Genomic DNA, 20,826 nt, shown 5'->3' on the forward strand with positions numbered 1-20,826 from the left:
AGGTATTCATTTTTTGCAGTAGAGTTGGTAGAAAATGTTTTTCCCCATCAGATAACCTTTATATCCTTGTTGAATTCAACTGAACGTGTGTGTGTGTGTGTGTGTTGTGAGTGTGTAAAAGTCTATTAATAGACACTAATCTGTCTTATCTATCCCTAAGCACAATCATATTGTCTTGATTTTTGTGGCTTTACAGTAATTCTTGAACTCAGGTAATACAAGTCCTTTAGCTGTATTCTCCTTTTTCAAGATTCATTTGAATATTCTAGGTTTATGTTTTCACATAAACTATTGTATTTATTTGTGCTTTTAAAAATCCTGCTGAAACTTTTGAATTTTGTTGTTGATTCTATATATAAATTTTGAGTGAATTAGCATCTCTACAATTGTCAGTCTCCCAACCCAAGAACACTATTACTTCCCATATATTTAGGTTTTTAATATATTGTATGAACATGTTATAGTTTACATTTGTTTTTGTTAATATTTTATAGTTTCTAGTACAACTAAAAATGCAACTTTTAGTAAATTTATTTCTCAGAAACTTATGGGCTTTTAAAGCTACTATTAATTATTAATAGTAGCATTTAAATTTTTTAATAAAGTATAAATTATATATTTTACCCTGAATAGATAAAATTAATCCTTTGTCCTGAGTTTGGTAGTTTTTTCTGTAGATTTTTTTTTAAATTTCTGCACAATTGTGTAATCTGCATAGAAAGGCAATTTTACTTTTTGAATTTTACGCCATGCCCTTCATTCATTTTTCTTCTCTTACTACAATGACTGGAGTAGCTCACAATGTTATAAACAGAAGTCAAGAGAACTTCTTGGCGTGGTTCACAATTTTGAAGGAAAAGCACTCCATTTCTTAATATTTATTATGATGTTAGCTGTAGGATTTTCACAGATTCCCATATCAGGTTGGAGAAGTTCCCTTCTTCTGAAAATTGTTCGTTTTTTAACAAATCATTTTTGGATGTAGAATTTTGTCATATACTCTATCTGTGTCTAGGAAGCTATGATTTTTCATTGTTTATTAATATGACAAGTCACACTGTTAACCTTTTGAAAGTTGAATGTATCTTGTATTCCTGGAATAAATTTCATCTGCTCCTGATGTATTATCTTATTTTTTAAAGTGGTGATTTTGATTTATGTTGCTGTTGTTGTTGTTGTTAAGGATTTTTGTGTCTCATAAGAAATCTTGATCTATTATATTTTTTCTTTTTTGTTACTTTTTTTTTCAAATTTTGGTGTCAGGATTATGTTGGGTCATAAAACATGATTGAAAGTGTTCCTTATTTGTTTATTTTCTGAAAGAAGGTATATATAAACGATATTGCTTCTTCTTAAATATTTTATATGAGTTACCAGTAGTATTATCTGTGTCTAGATTTTTCTTTAAGAAAAAGGTTTTAATTATAAATTTAACTAACAGACATAGGGTTGTTAAAATTTTAGACTTAAACTAGTTTGTTAACACAAATTTGTCTACTTTATTAAATTTGTTGAATTTATTTGGCAGAAAGTTTGCATTTTAATATCTTTAGGATCTTGAGGGATGTCTGTTATCATTGATGTTGGTAATTTATATATTTTCTTTTTTTCTAACAGTTTTAGCTAGGTATTCAATTTTATTAATCTTTTTAAAAAAAACTTTTGGCTCTTTTGCTCTTTCCTTGTAGTTTGTCTATTTTCTATTGTATTGATTTCTACTTCTATGTTTATTTCCTATCATCAACACAATTTGCATTTAATTTGCTCTTCTTTTTCTACTTTCTTAAATTGTAAGCAGAGGTGTTTTTTTTTTTTTTTTTTTTTTTTTTGTTTTTTTTTTTTTTTTTTTTTTTTTTGGTGTTTTGTTTTGTTTCTTGTTTTTTGGTACCATGGATCAAACTCAGGTCCTTGGGCTTGCAAGGCAGATGGCAGGACCACTGAGCTAAATCCTGGGCCCTCAGGTTATTTATTTTAAATCATTCTTCTTTTCTAATGTAAGCATTTACAGGTATAGATAAACATAAGTTATATATAACTCTCCAAGAACTTTAACTGTCCCACAAATTCTGAAGTTTTTTCTTATCATTCATTCCAAATTATTTTCTTTTTTCTTTTTTACTGGTATATACTTGCAGTACAAAATGCTTACATTCAATACATTCATTTTTGGGAAATTGACACATGTACCAATTGTGTCTTGATCATTTTTTATATCCTTTTTTTCTCTCTGTCTTCCTATCTTCCCTCTCCCTCCTCCATGGATCCCCTTCCCTGTCTCTTAGAAGTCTATTTCCTGGGTGTGGGATTTAGCTCAGTGGTTCCACCGCCTACCTTGCAAGCGTTAAGGACCTGAGTTCAATCCCCAGTACCAAAAAAAAGTCTATTTCCCTGTTTTCTATCATATTTTCCTTATTTTCCTCTTAATTCATTTGTGTTTTAGATTTGTCATATAAGAGGAGCAACATGATAATTAATATTCTGCATCTGACCAGTTTCATTTGACATTAGTCTTAAAATATATCTATTTTCCTACAAATGACTTAAATGTATCCTTCTTCGTGGCTGAATCATACTTCAGTGCATAACTCTACTAAATTTTATTAATTTATTTGCATATTTGAGGGCAGTAGGTTGTTTCCATAGTGTGGCTTTTGTGAATTGTGCTTCTATAAACACAGGTATGCATTCATCACTATAGTTTTTTGTTTTTTGTTTTTTTGTGTTTTACACCGTCGAACTTGGGTCCTTGTGCTTGGAAGGCAGGCAGCGGAACCACTGAGCTAAATCCCTGGCCCAATATAATGTGATGTCTTTAACTCCTCTGGGAAAACAACCAGGAGTAGTATAGCTGGGTCAAATGGAATTTCTATTTTTCGTTTTTTGAGGGCTTTCCACACTGTCTTCAATGGTAAATTCTTTTCAAATTTCTCTTATGACTTCTTTCTTGATCCATGAGTTATTTAGAAATATATTGTTCAAATTTCAGTTTGGGGAAATTTTCTATATATCACATTGTTATTAATTTCTAATTTAGTTCATTGTGATGGCAGGACATACTTTGTGGGATTTTAGTCCTTAAACATATGTTGAGAGTTTAGAGCTCAGCTGATGTGTTGCTACAGATTTATGTTCTTCAAAGGAATGTTATTCAGCATTTGGTACAGTGTCCTATAAATATCAAATGAGTCAATTTGTTTTGTCATTTTATTCACGTATTCTACTTCCTTTTTCCATATATATACATATGTATATATATATACTTGAATAATATGTATGAAAAAATATTTTATACTTGCATATTGTGGATTTGTCTTGTTTATCTCTGTCATTGGTTCTTTTTTTTTGTTTCATGAATTTTAAAGGTTGGCTATTATGTGTACACAGTTAAAACTATTCTATCTTTGTGCTACATTTAACCCTCTATAAGTGAAATAACACTCTTTATCTCTGGTTGTTATTCTTTGTCCTGCAGTCTTATTTGTCTAATATTAATGTATTCATACTGATTTTCCTATGCATTGTGTTTCTGTTTCATCCTGTTCTGTTTAAGTTGTCTTTATATTTCAAATAATTCTCTTCCAAATAATTTGCCTCTTGCTTTTATATCCATTTGACAATCTCTTGCCTCTTAACTGTACATTTAATGTGATTATTAATAAATTCAAAGTTAAGCTACCGTGTTGCTATTCATTGTCCATGTGCCCTTCATTTCTGTTTTCCTTTGTTTCTTCTTTTCACTTTACCTTGGTATAATTGAATACTTTTTAGCAACACATTCAACTTACTCTCATGGCTTTTTTAGCTATGCTCTTTATTTTTAAGTGATCGTGATACAGGGGGAATAGATGTAACTCCAAAAACCTGCTAGACATCTGAAACAGGAGTTTGTGTTCTCTAAAATCAAAGAGTGAATTCCAGAAACAACAAGGTTAAGAGTAGGAAAAAGTTATTAAGAGAAAGTTAACTTTTGTCTAAGAGAGACAGAAGGGGAAAGGAAAGTGAGTTGCCCAGGGACCCTGTTTCCCAGGGGGGGTTTATGGAGCAAAGCCACGAGATGAGGTAGGTTTAAGGTGGAACAAAACTGTAGTCAACTAGTAAGCTTGCAAATACAGTCTCTTAGGTAGTACTGATCCGATGGGAAATCACAAGGTGGGTACGATCAACCAATAAGATTACAAGTATAGTCGCTTAGTAATATTGATTACATGGAGATCAAATGGAGAAGCAAGCTTGGAAGGAGTGAAAAAGGACTTTCGGTAAGGGATGGGTCAGAGACCTTCCCTGGAGGGTGGGTTAAGACTCTTGGTCCCCCACTGAAATGACTGAGACCTATTTAGATTATCGATCATTGCTCTCCATCCCTGGGGGAAGCACCTGGGTATAGTAGCTTCTCTTACAATGCTACCCTCAGTTGGCTCCTCCAGAGGGCCGGCCCTGTTTAACTGCCTACAAGATTTCTAGTAGCTTACCTACCTGCAATAACTGCTCTAGAGGTTATAGGATCCATCTTTAGTTCATTACTCTCCTCCAGATATAGCGTTCTACTGCTCTGAGTACAAGGTGTAAGTATGCAGTCAGGCACCACACGTACCTATGCCTCAGTCAGCAGTGGGCCAGCCACACATGCCACAGTGGTCCCACAGGATGGCAAGACGCTAAACAATTCCAACTGCCTGGAAACAGTGTATGCCGGCTCCATTATCGGGAAACCTGGTGTAAACAAAACTCCTGTGCTGCTGGGTGTATCAGAGAGCAGCAGCACGATTACACACAGAGCGTAGTGCTGTCTCGTGATAATGAATGACTGTGGTTGCTCTGCTGTATTTCTTAGAATTATGTTATGGAGCATTCCTTCTCTTCCTGAAAAAGTGTACCATTAGGCAGTGTATTGTGCTACACCAGTGGCAACCTCGTTCATCTCAGGCGTCCTGGTTTTTCAACGACATCTTTTTCTCTTGGTTGAACCTCTTGTTTTGGGTAGAAATCCCGTCCAGTTTGGGTGTGTAGTAGGAACGCGATCTAGGTCTCTGTGAGTACACTCTATGAAGTCACTCAGCGCTAAAATCGCCTCATAACTCATTCCTCAGTGATGTGTGCCTGTCGTTAACTGACTCATTACGTAGTTCCTTTTCCATCCCCCCTCTTTTCCTGTACTTCTATAATAGTTTTCTTCTATATAAGGTATAAATCCCACAATAAACTTTTTTTTATGGTACCCTGGATCAAACTATGCAATAAATTTAATTTTGCTTTAAAGCTATTCAATTAATTTTAAATAATTTAAGAAAAAATAAAGTAGTCTTTTATATTAACTTATCACTATTTCTGAGAGTCTGCACTTCTTCTTATGTATTTTCATCTGCCCTGAATTTCTCTTAAGCCTGAAAAGTGTCCTTTGAACTTACCACGTAGGTCTGCTGGAGACAAATTCTGACAATGCTTGTGTATCTGAAACTCTTTACTTTGCACTCATTTTAGAAAGATGCTTGTGTGACTCACTATGAGATTCTAAGTTAGTTGTTTCCTCTCTCTCTCTCTCTCTCTCTCTCTTTTTTTTTTTTTTTTTTTTTTTTTTTTTTTTTTGGTACCAGGGAATCGAACTCAGGTCCTTGAACTTACAGGGCAGACAGCAGAACCCCTGAGCTAAATCCCAGGCAGATAACATTGTTTTATTGTCTTTTGGCCTTCATGGATTGCACCAGTGAAAAGTCAGCCCAACTGCTGCTCTTCTCATTATTCACTTATATATAACATTATTTGTTTTCCCTTTTGGCTGGTTTTAGGATTTTCTCTTTAGTTTTGATAATGCATGTTGGTGATTTTTCTTTGTATTTTGGGTTTGCTCAGCATCTTAGATTGGCATGCATTAAGGTTTGTTTGTTTGTTTGTTTGTTGGGTTTTTGGGGGGGGTGTTTTTGGGTTTTTTGGTGCTGAGGATCAAACTCAGGTCCTTGTGCTTGCAAGGCAGGCAGCGGGTACAAGGCAGGTGGCGGAACCACTGAGCTAAATCCCCAGCCTGCATTAAGTTTTATTCCAGCAGCATCTCAAGGGATGGCCAGCCACCCAGATCCTGCACGGATTAGTTTCAAGCTTAGTTAAGGAAGTGTGATGTAATTTTCTAGGGTGCAGCCCTTCGTCTCAACCCTGAGGCATGGTCCTTCTAGGCCTTTCTCCATCCAGGGCTCTTTCCAAAACCCGAGGGGGGAGACATGGCCATGTCTGCCACCATCTGCTACTCTCTGATGCTCTGTGCCAGGGATGGCGAACCTATGGCACGTGTGCTGCAGTGGGCTGTTAGCCCAAAAGCTTTAAAACGTTCACCAATGCTGCTCTCTGCACTTCAGGTTCTTCCAGTGGGGAAAGGAGCCCCACAAGTTGGTGTGGCTGGGCTGGTGCTCAGAGCTGTGAAGTGCGGGGTCGCTGGTGAACTTGGGTCTTGCAGCCCAAGGAGCTCCTCTTACCTTCACTTCCATTCACCACTGGCCTCTGGTCCCCTTTCAGGGTCCTGCAGTAATAGGGGGTGCACTCAGCCCGGGTGACTTGAGGAGAGTCGAAAAACCCGTGTCCACAGTGCAGTTCCCGTGGACTAGCAAGAGTGAGGAGCTCTTAGCAGCTAGGCCTGTGGGGCAGCAGAGCCCAGGGCGAGAAGCCCACAGGAGAACTGTGCTGGAGTCGGGGGCCCTGCTCCCAGGTACCCTGGCTTTTGGCAGAGAGGCTCAGCAACGCAGCCAGGAGGAAGTCAAGGAAATCCCCCCAACCCCTACTCCTGCTCCCCTAGATTGCTTGCCAAGGCTCCTTTTGTCCAAACCCAATAGGAAACCACAGATGAGCACAGGGCACAGAGCAGAGTGTGGAGACCAGGGGAGCGGTGTCAACCCTCACATTCATAGCCCGCACTGGCTCTCCTCCACGCGTACACTCTGCCCACTTCCCACCCCTCCGCTGTCCACTAGCCCTCTTTGGCTAGATGGCTACAGCCCCCCGCCCTTCGCAGCCCTGGACGGGGTCAGGGTTCCCTTGGACAACAGATTCACTCCCAGAACGGCATAAACAGTCACCTCTCGGAGCCTATGATTCCTCAGCTGGACAACTGGTAGTAATGAAACCTAACTGAAAGCATCGGGGGGCACCCTGGATGTGGATGGCGCTGACCAATAGGCTTGTAAGCTTGGATAGAATAAAAAAGGAAGAGAAGAAAGAAGCCTTCCTGCTCTTTGGAGGCGTTCCTCACTCCTCTCTGTGCCTTTGCCTTTGGATGTTGGTCTCCAGCTCCTCCAGCCTTCCAGGGCAAGGATTCTCCAGTTTCCCAACACAGACTCATGCTGGTGATTCTACAGTGAGCTTCCAGGCCTTTGACCCTCACCTACTCCCGGAGCCTCTGACTCTCCGTGGCACAGGGGCCCATTTTGGAGGCTCAGACTCACCAGCACACGAGAGGCCATTTTGGGTTCTTCTCTGAGTCCACAGCTGGCCCCAGGGATTCTCCTCTTTCTCATCCTGTGAGCCTACCTCATAAACTCCTCATAGAATGACATTTTTAGAAATGAGCTATAAGTAAGGAGCATATAACAACGCAGCCTTCTCTTGTGAAACTGGGGAGGCTGACAAATCAGCAGGATTTCCTGGCTGCAGGAACTTTCTGAAATCTCGGAGACTTGTTTTCCTTATCTGTAAAATTGAAATGGTCCCAGCACATATTTCGTTGGCCAGAGTGGGACTCGCACCTGCCGGGTAAGTGCTCCCTGAGTGCTGTGCAGTCCACACACACCGAATTTCTGCTTTTTCCCGTTGCAAAATGATTGATTGAACCTGTTGCTACAAAGGGCAACTTTATTTACTGACGCAGAGGTCTTTTGAAAATTTTGGGAGGTATTCTTCAAAATTATGGCAAACACCCAAACACCCACCTGCTAACTTGAAGAAAATAAACATTACTAGGGTAACTGGACCCTTAGGAGCCACCTGTCCTTATTTGTATCTTTCCTTCTCCTATACTTTGTCTATATTATTTGTATTTATCTAGAGAGAGGAGAGAGAGAGAGAGAGAAATTTATTTTAAAATTTTTAAACACTGTCATGAAACAGTTTTCAGTGTTTTGGCATTTCGTAGCCTTGGCCTCCCATCACGAATTCGCCTGTAAGTTTGTTTTTCTACAGTCTGTCAGGGCGCGTCCGCTCTGCTCTGAGAAGATCGTGTTTATTGTCTCACTACTGTACAGTATGACGCTGTGTGAATCTGACGCCGTGTATTCATCCTTTCTCTCACTGATGGACTTTAAACTGTTTCCCATTTCCGGGGCTTTATAAACAGTGCCGCTCCAAACCTCCGGGTAACTGTCTCCTTGTGGCAGCTACAAGTTTGCGGGTCTGATTTCCTTTCTTGCAGCCGGCTGCTGGAGCGACGCCCTGCTGGGCCGGGAAGGGAGGAGGCCGGCCAGGCTGGGGAAGGGATGGGAACGCTGCGTCTTCCTTAACAGGTTCTGAAGGCTTCGTAACCGACAGCTCTTCAAACGCGACATTTAGAAGACTTAAGTGCAAATGAATCCGACCCATATGGATTGCATCTGCCTTTAATCACGCAGGATTTAGGGCGGCACAGCGCCCTGGGATGGGGGTGTGGGGGGTTTCCTGGTGTTCTTTGGGCTGCCTCGCTGGCTGGCATCTCGCCCTTCCCTGTGATCAGGCTGCCCTTGGCACAGCCCCAATAGCTCCCTGATGGGGGCGCTGTGGAGTCTCAAAGCCTGGGCATCCAGATGCTGCCAGTCTAGATCCTGCTTTGCTGTGTGAACTGGGCCAGATGCCCTGCCTTTCTGGCCCTCGATCTCCGTTTTTTTTTTTTTTGTTTTTTTGTTTTTTTGTTTTTTGTAAAAATGAAATGCCTGAGAGGTGGTAGCACAAAGTGATTAAAAGCCTAGATTTGAATCTGACCTCCAACCGCTTTCTGATTGTGAGATCACGGGCGAGTTATTAATCAGGCCCCTTGTACCTCAGTGTCCTCGTACATCAAACAGGAGTGCTGCTACCGCAGTGGCTACCTCCTGGGTAGTTGTGAAGAAGGAATTAGCTAGTTCTCAGGGTCCCTGCCATCCCTGATGCTTTTGTCCCTGTCACTGTTTCGCAAGTATCGATGAGTGACTTTTCCTGATCTCCCAATCCCCTCTGCAGACTCTTCTTTCCTCAGCCCCACCTGTGATTATACACTTTGTAAGCTCCTGTTCTCATAACACATCCCTGACCCGTGACAGGTAGGAAGTGTGGTAAAGCACACCTGTAATCTCAGTTATTCAGGATGCTGAGGTGGGAGGATCCCAAGTCTCAGCCCGGCTTGGGCAATTTAAAGAAAGCCTGTTCAAAATAAAATTTAGAAAAAAGGGCTCAGGATTTAGCTCAGTGGTTCCGCCGCCTGCCTCGCAAGTGCAAGGACCGGAGTTCAATCCCCAGTACAAAAGAAAAAAAAAGAAAGGAAAAGAAAATTTTGGCCGGGCATGGTGGTACATGCCTATAATCCCAGCACTCAGGAGGCTGAGGCAGGAGGATTGCTGGAGACCAGCCTGGGCTACATAGTGAGGTCCAGGTCAGTCTCAACTCCATAGTGAGACCCTGTCTCAAAAAACAAAAATTCAGAAAAAGGCTAGGATGGAGCTCACCACATGGGTGGCTGGTGTGGAGATGGAAGGCTCTGCAGTGAACAGACAGGTCGAACCCTTCCGGCAGCACATCTCTGTTCCACGCACACTGCTGTGCCATTTTATTATTATTTTTAGTTTATTAGCAGGTAGCATATAATGTTTATGCTCCTTGTGTGGGGTAGGGGTGTGCACATAACACATCCCGGTTCCTTTTCTATAACCCTATCCCTTCCCTCCCTCCTCCCTGCATCTCTCGATCCCCTTCCCCTCTGAGGAAAATCTACCTCCTTCCTTCCAGTTGTCTGTCGTTTATTTTGCCCTCTATTTTCATCCTGGGTTTCTCATATAGGAGGAAACCATGTGATTTTTAAGCCATGTGTCTGATTTATTTCACTTAACATTGTACTCTCAAGGTGCATCTTCCATTTTTCTGCAGATGAGCAAGTTTATCTTTCTGCTCCACTGTGTATCGATTCCCCGTTTTCTTTATCCATTCGCCTGCTGAGGGACAGATAGGCGGCTTCCAAGATGTAGCTATTTTGAATTGTACTGCTCTAAATGAGCAAGCACGTACCTCTGTATCATGATGTCTTTAACTCTGTCCAGATGATACCTAGAAAGGGACTAGCTGAAATGGAATTTCTAGTTTTAGCTTTTTGAGGAATCTCCACACTGATTTCCACACTGGCTGCTCTAGTGTACGTTCCCACCAACAGCGAGAGGGGCCCCTTTTCCCCGGCGGCCTCGTTATTATTTGATTTCTTGATGATGGCCAGGGTCATCTAGGGTCAGATGGAATCTTGATGTTGTTTAAATTTGCATTTCTCTGAGGGCCAACGATGCTGAGCATCTCTTCGCGTATTTATTGGCCGTCTGTCTGTTTGTTTGGTACTGAGGATCGAACTCAGGACCTTGCACCTGTGAGGTAGGCAGGTGGCACCACTGAGCTACATCCGGCCTTCGTTGGCCATCTGTACACAGATGCTCATAAAGTGGATCATGCTGTGTTACATTTGGTTTCTTTCACCTTTGCTGCGTTGTAAATATGTTTTCCTGTCCTTAATATTCACTGACAGTGTTTTATATGTCTAAACAGGAGGGAAGCAGTTTTGCGTTACCATGTGCCAGGCACTGTTAAATGTTTCTCATTCATGTCCTTGTTTAATCTTCAAAACAGGAAAATGAATTTGGTTTTCTTATCACCCCCATATGAAATCTTTTTCCAGCACCTGATCCCAAGGAATACTTAACTACATCCCACCTACCCCCATTTTTTTCTGAGACCAGTTCTACCTAAGTAGTCCAGGCTGGCCTTCAATTCGTGGTCCTCCTGCCTCACCCTCCCAGGTAGCTGGGGGTACAAGTATGTGTGCTCGGTTGAAAAAAATTGTTATTAACATAGATTACCTGTGCACCTAGGGACACAGCCTGACATTTCAACACTTGTGTGTGTGAGGGTGTTCAGCGTTTCACTCTCTTTGTCATTCCTTTACGTGTGGAAGCTTTGAGGTTCTGGCTTCTGGATCTTCACAAGCTCTTCATTTTTAAGCTGAGGAAACTGCGGTTTGCAGAAGCTAGCTAGGTGTTCTAGATCTCCTGGCTGAGCGTTCATACTGCCAGCAGCTGTCTGTAGTACGGAAATAACATGACTAAGTGGCATCTGTCTCTTGTCCTCACACCCTCAAGTTTTCATTTTCTGGCTTCTCGCTTTGATCAACAGCAGGAAGATCTTGTAGGAAGATCTTTGCCTACATGCTGGTCACTCGGGGACAAGAAGTCTTGGAAGCAGGTGGCCCAGTGTTGAGGGCTTCTGTTTTAGAGCTGAAGAGAGGTGGAGGTTTCTCAGCGGGGCAGGAGGTTGGATGAGGAAGAAGTGAGCAGCCCAGGACTCCTGGCCCGGCCTCAGACACATTGCAGCCACCTCTGCAATGGTTACCCCAAGCCTTCCACTCACCCCAAGTCCCTTAGGAATCTCATTTATTTCCTTCCTAGTTTTGCTGACCGGGCTGAAGTCTCTGCTCAGAAGACTAGCTGTAAAACACATGCACACAACACACACACACACACACACACACACACACACACACTTCAAGGGATCAGGCCAAAAGAACATTCCTTCCCCCAGCCACCCACTGACCCCCTTTTCTATCTCAAGAAGTTTACTCCTAGCTTCCTGTCTTCTCTCATTTATTTATTAGGTTTCTCATACAAGAAAAAATGTGATATTTAACTTTCTAGGACTGGCTAATTTCACTTAACATGCTGGTTTCTTGTTCCATCTTTTATTCTGTGAATGACATGATTTCATTCTTTACAGCTGATTAATATTCCATCCTGACTACTACATATATATATTTGCGCGGGCAGGGCATTGGGAATCAAACTCGGGTCCTTGCACTTACTTGCAAGGCAGGTGGCAGAACCACTGAGCTAAGTCCCTGGCCCTTTACCATATTTTTGATCCATTCATCTATGGGTGGGAATCTAGGGCTTCTACCGCTGAGCTACTATGAATTGTGCTCAGGTAAACACGGGTATGCATGGATCACTGTTCTGACGATTCATTAGGGGAATTTATCCAGGGGAGCTGTAACTGGATCCAGTGGTATGCCTATGTTTAGTCTTTGGGGAAATCTCCATAGTGATTTTCATGGTGGTCACACTAATTTCCATCACCTCCGCCCTGTCCTCACCATCGTTCATTGTTTTTGTATTCTTTTTTAAATTATTACTATTCAGTTTGTTGGTACTGTTTAGGTAGACAGTACACTTACATTCATCATTGGGATCTGGTACCTTTACATGACAGATCTTGGTTCTCAGTTTCTCCCCACACCCCTGCCCTCCCTTCACCCCCTCCAACCTCCCCTGTTTACAAAGACTTAGTTTCCATTTTTTCCTTTTCTCATATTTTTTCTTTTCCCTTATTTCCTTTCCCCTACCCTTCCCACTTCCCCTACCCCTTTAGCCCTTTGCTTACTTCACATTATCAGTTATACAATTTGGATATTACTTTCACTTTTAGTTTTTTACACCACAGAAACTATTTGGTATTTATACATGTGTGTCCTATTTATTTCACTTAGGAGTATGGCCTCAATATGCATCCATTTTCCTATAAGTGACTCTAGTTTCTCATTCTTTATGGCTGAGTAGTACTCCATTTTATAGAAAAACGACACCTTCTTTATCCAGTCTCCAATTGATAGGCAATTGGACTGTTTGTAAATTTTAGCTACTACGAACTGTGCCGCTATAAACATGGATGTGCATGTATTGCTGCGGTATGACTGTTTTTGTTTTGTTGTGTTTTGGTACCAGGGATCGAACTCAGGTCCTTGCACTTGGGAGACAGGCAGCAGAACCACTGAGCTAAATCCCAGGCCCTATTTTTGTGTTCTTCTAATTTTGGGGGGTGCCAGGAATCGAACTCAGGGCCTGGTGCTCACAAGGCAGGCAGCGGAACCACTGAGCCAAATCCCCCCCCAACTCTGTTTTTATATTCTTGATGGCAGATATTTTGGGGTAAGATAGCATCTCAGAGTAGTTTTGATTTCCCGCTCTCCGATGGCTAGAGATGTTAAACATTTTTTCATATACTTTTTGGCTACTTGTACTTCTCTTGAGACGCAGCTACATCTCTGAGAGTATAACAGTATTTTTAAATTCTGGTTTCAGACTGGACACTGCAGCAGTGCTTTCCCAATGGTAACGCACCTGTGGCTTTCCTGGGCACCTCTTCCCGGTGCAGAACGACTCAGGGCCTGGGCGGGGCCGCAGTCTTCATGCTGACACCAGCCAGGCAAGGCAGTGCTGCCTGCAGCAGCGAGGACCAGGAGGTATGCAGTGTTTGGTCATACAGAGATTTTTCTGTCGTGAAACCATGTTGGCCGGGTATGATCCCGGATGTCCCAGCTGCAAGGGATCTTGGGAAGCATTTGCCACAGTCTCTGCTGACCAGTGGGAGCCGGAGACTGATAATGGCAGAGGTGAGTGGTGGCCCGGGAAGGAGACGAGGCTGCCTCATGTGTAAGCTCCTGGGATATCCGCACCTGCACAGTGGTATCAATTCCGCAGAGCCTCAGAGAGAACAGCAGGCTGCCAGGGATCCCACAGCGGGCGATGTGAGAGAGAGCGCCCCTGTGGCCACCTCCCAAACACCCCTCCTCAGGATGTTTGCTGTCATGGTGCTGGAGCACTGGCTCACTTTCCCTAAAGGGAAAGGCAGTATCATGTGAAAGAGATGACAGAAAATTCACTCCATGTAAATGAAGCAGGGTTATTAAAGTCGGGGCAGACCTTGTTACCCCGCAGAGCCTTCAGGCCTCCTTTTTTGTCAGAAGGAAAGATGATCCAGCTGAGAGAGGCGTTGAAGACAGGCCAGTGAAACACTGAGGCTTTCTTCACGCAATCCAAAAGATTGCAAGATAATCAAAGACAGGATGATTCTGTAAGATGTGAGTCCACGTTCTGCAAAAAGAAAAGTGACCTTTTTCCCATCCGCGGGGCAGGACAGCTCACCCTGAACAAACAATACACCTTTAGGCCCTGAGCCAGGTGTTAACAGCAAAAACTGGCTTCCTGAGAGAGGCACCTGGGAGGCCTAAGTGTGTGGTATCTGTACAGAAGGTTCCTCCGTCTGGGGTGCAGCCCACACGCGCCCCGGGGCCAGGCTGCCTGGAACCAGGCCCTGCTCCCTCCCCACAAGATACCCCACTTGCCTATTTACCCTGTGTGACCACTCTGGGAAAAGTGTTTGTTCTCATCCTGCTAAAACAGCTTCAAAGTGACTCCTGTCTAGACTGTGCCAAGATCGATTATGAGATCCCTAACCTGATCGAAACCATGGGGGGGGCGTAGTCATTTGCTTTAATTGCATTAAAGCAAAATACAGTAATGTATCTAGGCCAGGACACAAGCGAGGCTCCGGAGAAGATGGAGGAGAAACCAGCTCTGGATAATTTCTTGGCGGCTCCGAGGTGACTAGTTTCGACTTTTCCTGCTTCTGTCTCCAAGGCAACCTTGGGATCCTGACTGTCCTGTGCCCGGCTGAGGGCCACCAGGTAAGGGGGTCCTGGAGTTGGAGACAGCAGTCTGGGGTTGGGCTTTTGCAGAGTACAATCCGGGGAAGGAGGAGCACACAGCACAGCGAGGAGGGACTAGAGGGATGGCGAGTTTTCTAATCCAAGCCTGCAGGGGGCGCAGCAGAGAAGGGCCGCGGCCGGCCCAGGAGGGGACACCAGAAAAAAAAAACGGCTCTCTCTCCTCCAAGGGCCCCATCAAGGTGAAGGACAGATGCTTTTCCCGTCATGCGGCTTCTGGCCCGGGGCCGGCGTCCTGGAGGGGAACCCGGTGATCCTTCACACCGTGCTCTTGCCTGTGCCTGGGGCCGGACCGGGAAGAGAGCAAGCTTCCAGGGAATTCCTGGGTGCTTACTCGGGCTGTCCCTAGGGAGCCCCACGTAAGGTCCGCACCAGGGTGCTCCGCCACTGGGACCCAAGTGCCCCGGCCAGGTGGTCTGAAGAGCCCTCATTTACTGCCTCACAGTTCTGGGGGCTTCGGACCAGGACGTCAACCAGCTCCGTCAGCCAGCTCCGCCCCTTCCTCTGCGGAGCGAGTTTTTCTGTGTCCCGGCTCACTTTTTTTTTTTTTGCCAGCCAACACTTTTTTTTTCCTCATTGAGTTTATTGGTATTTTTTAGGTATACAGTACAGTTACATTCATTATTGGGATCTTGTTCTTGGATCACTTCTCATGGTCCCCTTTACACATATTTCTGGGTCCAGTTTTTGTGTGTGTGTGTGTGTGTGTGTGTGTGTGTGTGTGTGTGTGTGTTCCGGCCTTTGACCTACCTCTCCAGGCCTTTTTTGTTATTTTGTTGTCTTTTGTTTTTTCTTAATTTGAGACAGTATTTCACTAAGTCTAAGTTGCCCAGACTGGGCTTGAATTTGCCATCCTCCGGCCTAGGTCTCTCACAGTGCTGGGCTTGGAGGACTTTGCCCCTGGCCGAATTTCGCCTTTTCTCAGGGTACCGCGTTAGGACCTGCCCTAGCAGCCTCGTTTTAACAGGATCTCCTCTGAAGAGACTCCGTACTGGGGAGCGGGACTTGTTATTGACTGAATGTTGTGCTAGTCCTTCAGTTCACGTGGTGAAATTTTACTCCCCCGAGTGGTGGTGTCAGGAGGTGAGGCCCAGATGGTGGTGAAGTCAAGACAGTCCAGTCCTGCTGGATGGCGTTAAAGCCTTTATTAAATGAACCCAAAAGCTCCTTCAGCTCTTTCCGTCAGGCAAGGATACAGCAGAAAAAACAGCCATCTGTGAACAAAGGAAAGGGCCCTCACCAGACCCCAAACCTGCCGGCGTCTTTGTCTTAGACTTCACAGTCTCCAGAATGTAAGAAATAAGTGTTTGGTGGTTAAGCCTCCCAGTCTGGGATACACTTGTTTTGTTAGCTTACATGGACCAAGACAGAACTTCAGTATCTGAGTTTTGAGCAAAGAAGTAGGGGTACAGGTCAAGTTAGCCCTATCGTTGGTCATGGGGAGCCCCCACTGCTGCCTTGGGGAGGGAGGCTAGTGAGAGAAGGCACTGGGCGTTGGCGATGCTCAGCTCTGCCTGGCTTACAGCCTTATACAGAGCAGTTTAAGCCATGACTTGCTTGGTGGACCTGGGAACCCCACCGAAACAAGATACAGAAGAGGTAGAAGAATTCCACACGCCTTTCCTTTTTTTACAATTACGTGAATTTCAGAGCTGGAAAGCAGTTTGGAAATCCCATGTGCTCTCTCGTGCCTCTGTAGTCTCCCTGAGAATTGCTTTCCACCTCACAAAGTACAACTCCAGTTTCCATTCCTCCTACTCCTCTTCCTCCACCACTTCTCCTCTGCCCTTCTCTTTCTTCTTCTTCCGGTATCACTGACTCCCAAGGCTCATCATCACTTTTTTGTTGTTTATTGTTATGGCTGCTGCTTACCAAAGGCTTTGTTGTATGGGTATTGTACCAGGAGTTTTGTGATCTTCTCTGCTGTTTCCCCCAGGGCTAGGGATAGAACCCAGGACTTCATGCACGCCAGGCAGGGCTTCTACCACTGAGCTACACTCCTAGCCCTGAAATCTCTTTTTATCCACATAATCATCATACAGGCTAGGAACTCCTAATGCACCCATTTTATAAATGAATAAACTGAGGCTCAAAGAGCATGAGAAAGGCGTACAGTCTAATGGAGGAAATAGGGGGAAGGCTGGCCTCAGCTCCTGAAGGAAAGCATTCCTTGGGAGATGTCCAGGCCAGGCAAGGCAGTGAGGCCCCCACACTGCTGTGAAAGCAAAGCTTGGGAGATCAGAAAGCAGGAGTTGGAGCCGGACTCCAGCCCAGGACTAAGGAGGCCCTGGTGTTGGCAGCTCCTCACAGCTCTGTTGCCTGAACTCCTGAGGGTCTCTGATCCTCCTGCTCAGCCCCAGAGCCTGGACCTGGAGAGACTTGGGGGAGAGGGAGGAGCTTTTGCAAACTCCCAGGGCAGCACGTGTGCGCGGGACAGAGCAGGTGTTTGGTAAATATTAAATTAGCACATAAACGCCTCCATCAGCTGTCCCCACAAGACAGCCACCTTTGTTGCAACAGCTGCCAGGCCGGGGGCTCAGCTTTTGATCTCATTTTTTTTCTCCCTCCTCCTACAGTGAAAGGGCCGTTATTTCCCTGTTTTACAGCTAAGGAAGTTGAGAGGCGGGCCGTCTGAATTCAAAGTTCTGAACCTGTGTTAGAGGGGGTCAGACCTGGCCCCCCATAAGAGGGTGTTTCATTACTATGCCAACAACCTTGGGCCTCCAGAAAGCGTTCTGAATAACGAAAGCGATCCTCCCAGCCAACCTTGCCCCCTCAGCTAGAGGTAGCCACATAAACAAAGTCTCTGGGTCTGGAAGACGCCCCTACCCCAGTGTCTGGCATACAGTAGGTGCTCAGTAAATATTTGTGGGATAAGTGGCCCTCTGGTCTCTGAGGCAAGCTTTCCTGCCCATAAATTTCAGCTCTGGGCACTTTGAAGTTCCCCCGAGGGACAGCTGCTTCCTTGTTATCACTGCCCCTCCCGGCCCCCAGCCCCAGCCTCCCGTGGCCCCCTGGGCCCATCCAGGCCAGGGACCTAGGGCCGCCAGAGCCAAGAGATAAGAATGATGGATGGCCAGTTGCCTGGCTCCACTAAAGCCCGGAGTTTCCTGGGAGCGGGAGACAGTCTAGTGATTCCAAAGCCCCTCGGAATTCGAGTGGAGAGCGCCTGCTTCGGGCGGAGGCAGTGTCCACGCATCCCTATCTCCTCCAGATGCGGAGCCAGCGTTTCTGCACCCGCTGCCCGGCAGCCTTGATCTCCTTCCGCGTTGACAAGGCTTTCTTTCAGCATGTGCCAGACACCGGGACTCAGCACTGGGCTTCCAGGGGGAGGCAGAGGATGGAGTCCCCCTCACCCTGTCCCTCATCCCCTGCTCTGTCCACAGCCCTCCAGCCTTTGGCCCCTGGGTCTGAAGACAGGACAGGCTTTCTTCCCAGTTTGTACTTTAGGCTCCGCCAGTGGTTCCCTGGCAAAATGAGGAATCACAATGTCCAGGCCTTAGTTTCCCCTTTTGTAAAATCAGTGTTGGGAGAGTTGTTTCTTTTGGACTCTGCCGAAAGGGGATTCTAAGCGCCGAAGAAGAAACTGGCTATGGCTGAAAGCAGTGTGGACGCTGCCTAGATGTTCTTTCTTAGATCTAGACAGCAATTAAGATTGGTTTGTTTCAAATCTCTGATCCCCAAACCAAGAGGCTTCCTAGCTTTGGCTAGATGGCGGAACCTGGTCTCCTTAAGTTTTGAAAGCCTCCTAAAGGTTGGAACTTGTAGATTCATTTTTATCCTTTTCTTCCTTCTGGAAGTTTACTTGAATTTTTTTTTTCAATTTATCTGCAAATCAGATTCTTCCGTCGTCCTTCTACAAGATCCTGATAATAACCCGCCCTAGACAAGCTCCTCCCCGTCCTGGACTCCCCCTTCCTTTTGAGACGCGATACCAGCGTTTGGTGAAGCACCTCCCAAACTCCTTCGGCGTCTGTACAAACATCTGTCCTTCCTCTGACAGACGTACAGACGCGCCCTGTAGGGGACAGGCGTACATAGAGGCCTCGCCCACAACAGCCATGGTGCTTTACACCCACCTCTCTGCCCGGTGGCCTGGGCACCCATCCACGCCGGCCTCATGAAGCCGTCTCGGTCCCTTCTCCGTGGTGCAGAGAGGACATAATAGACTTGCCCCCCAGGGACACTCCAAAACAGTAGGGATTTGGTCTGTTTTGTTCACCACGGATTCTCAGGGTCCTGGCAGTAGACCCCCAGTAATAGAATGAATACACGATGAGGTGACCCAGTGAAGTGTGATGATGTAGCCCGCCCCCTGCTGGTAGATGTGCAGGTTGCGTCCATCCTTTCAGCACAGTAGTAACTCCTGAGTATACTCTGTTGTTTCCTTTGGAGAAGCCGTAACTGTGGGGGTCTCCAGAAAGCAATGTGTGGACTCCCGTGGTAAGGCCAAATCCTTCCCTTCAGAGATGAGCACAGAGAGGATCCACAAGAGGCCAAACTGCTTCCCAAGGGTGCCCAGCACCCAGTTAGCGGTGGACTAGAACCTTGGGGATCGCTTGAATTTCTCTTCTTTCCTTGAGCTTGATGATGCTTACACTTCCTCTGCTCCCCACCCAAGCTGCAGTCCAAGTCCTCAAGAGGATCGATTTAGGGGCAGAATTTCTGGGGTTTTTTTGTTTGTTTGTTTGTTTTGTTTTTTGTTTTTTGGCATAACTGGAGATCGAATTCAGGACCTTGTGCTTGCCAGGCAGGCACTGGCACCACTGAGCTAAATCTCCAGCCCTTAGGGGCAGAATTTGTAATTCAGTTCCATAGAGAAGGAAGATACCCGCCCCCAGCAGGAGTCCTGGGTTTTTGTCCCCATCCCGAATTGGGTAAGAACCCAAGTAAATCGCTTTTCTTCTTGGAGTCTGTTTCCCTAACCTGTAGAATTGGCCTAATGATTCTGGTTTTCTTCTTGGAATGAGGACCAGAAAAAGTTTGGACAGTGGGGAAAATAGGAGCCTAGGAGAGAATTAATGCAGCCTTCAAACGGAGAAATTTTAAAGATTTCAGGTTAAGAGATAAGATAGGTTTTCACTTTCATTGAGAGAAAAAGGAGAAGCATTCTGTCTGTGTAATTATACGGTGAATACATTTGTGTAATTACAGAAGAGGTGATAACAGTTACCCAGCAATGTTAATCAGCGGTTGTCTCCTAGGAGTCTCGGGTTGCAGACCGTAGGGGAAGGCTGTTAACATCTTGCTACACTCAGTTTTGTTTGATATGGTAAAGAAAAGACATTTACATACAAAGTCACTAACCTCAAGAAATAAAAATAAAGCAAATGACACATATTGCCCCAGGAAAATATAATAAAAGCTAAGGCCAGGAGTAACCTACTTACAGAAGTAAAAACACAAATAACTAGATGGGGAAAATGTTCCATCTCTATCAAATTGTAAGAGCCGCTATTAAGTACAGACCAGAGAGTTCTCCCCCTGGGTCTGCAGGGAGGCCACTTGCAGGGCTTGGCTGGGAGGGGGACACCCACGCCAGACGCCGCTGACAAGCCCATCCTGCTCTGCATCCTGGCTCCGATAGAGCCCCCCTTGCCAAGCAGAGAGGGCGGGCAGTCTCCCGCTCCGCTGGGCACCCAGCTCCTCCCCAGCAGAGAGACCAATCCTGTGCTCCTCTGCTCCACCCTCCCCGCCAGAAACACACTACCCTCTTCAGACCCAAATCCCCCCTCTTCTGATAAAGGAGTCCTGGGCCCCGTGACTAAACCCAGAATGATTGGTACAGTGCCTGGTGCCTGAAGACCATCCCCCGCTCCCCTCCCGGAGAACTGCTGAGTTCAGAACTGAGAATCCTGTTGGGGGTTCAAAGGTTATCTTGTTTAGCATCAGCCTGTAGCAAAACTACCTCCCAGGGCTTTGTTTGGGTAATTGTCTGGTTTTCTTTCTTTTTTTAATGATATTAGGAAAAGCCATTAGTTTTCTGAAGCAATAGCTTTATTTCCTACAAAGAAAGGGAAACTGAGGCACAGGGGGACTCTGAGAAATCCAGATCACACATCTCTTTAGATGGAGTTAGAACCAGTATCTGTTAA

This window comes from Fukomys damarensis, unplaced genomic scaffold (assembly GCF_012274545.1).
Source record: "Fukomys damarensis isolate Sample0158 unplaced genomic scaffold, DMR_v1.0_HiC HiC_scaffold_9, whole genome shotgun sequence".
In the NCBI taxonomy this organism is placed as follows: Eukaryota; Metazoa; Chordata; class Mammalia; order Rodentia; family Bathyergidae; genus Fukomys; species Fukomys damarensis.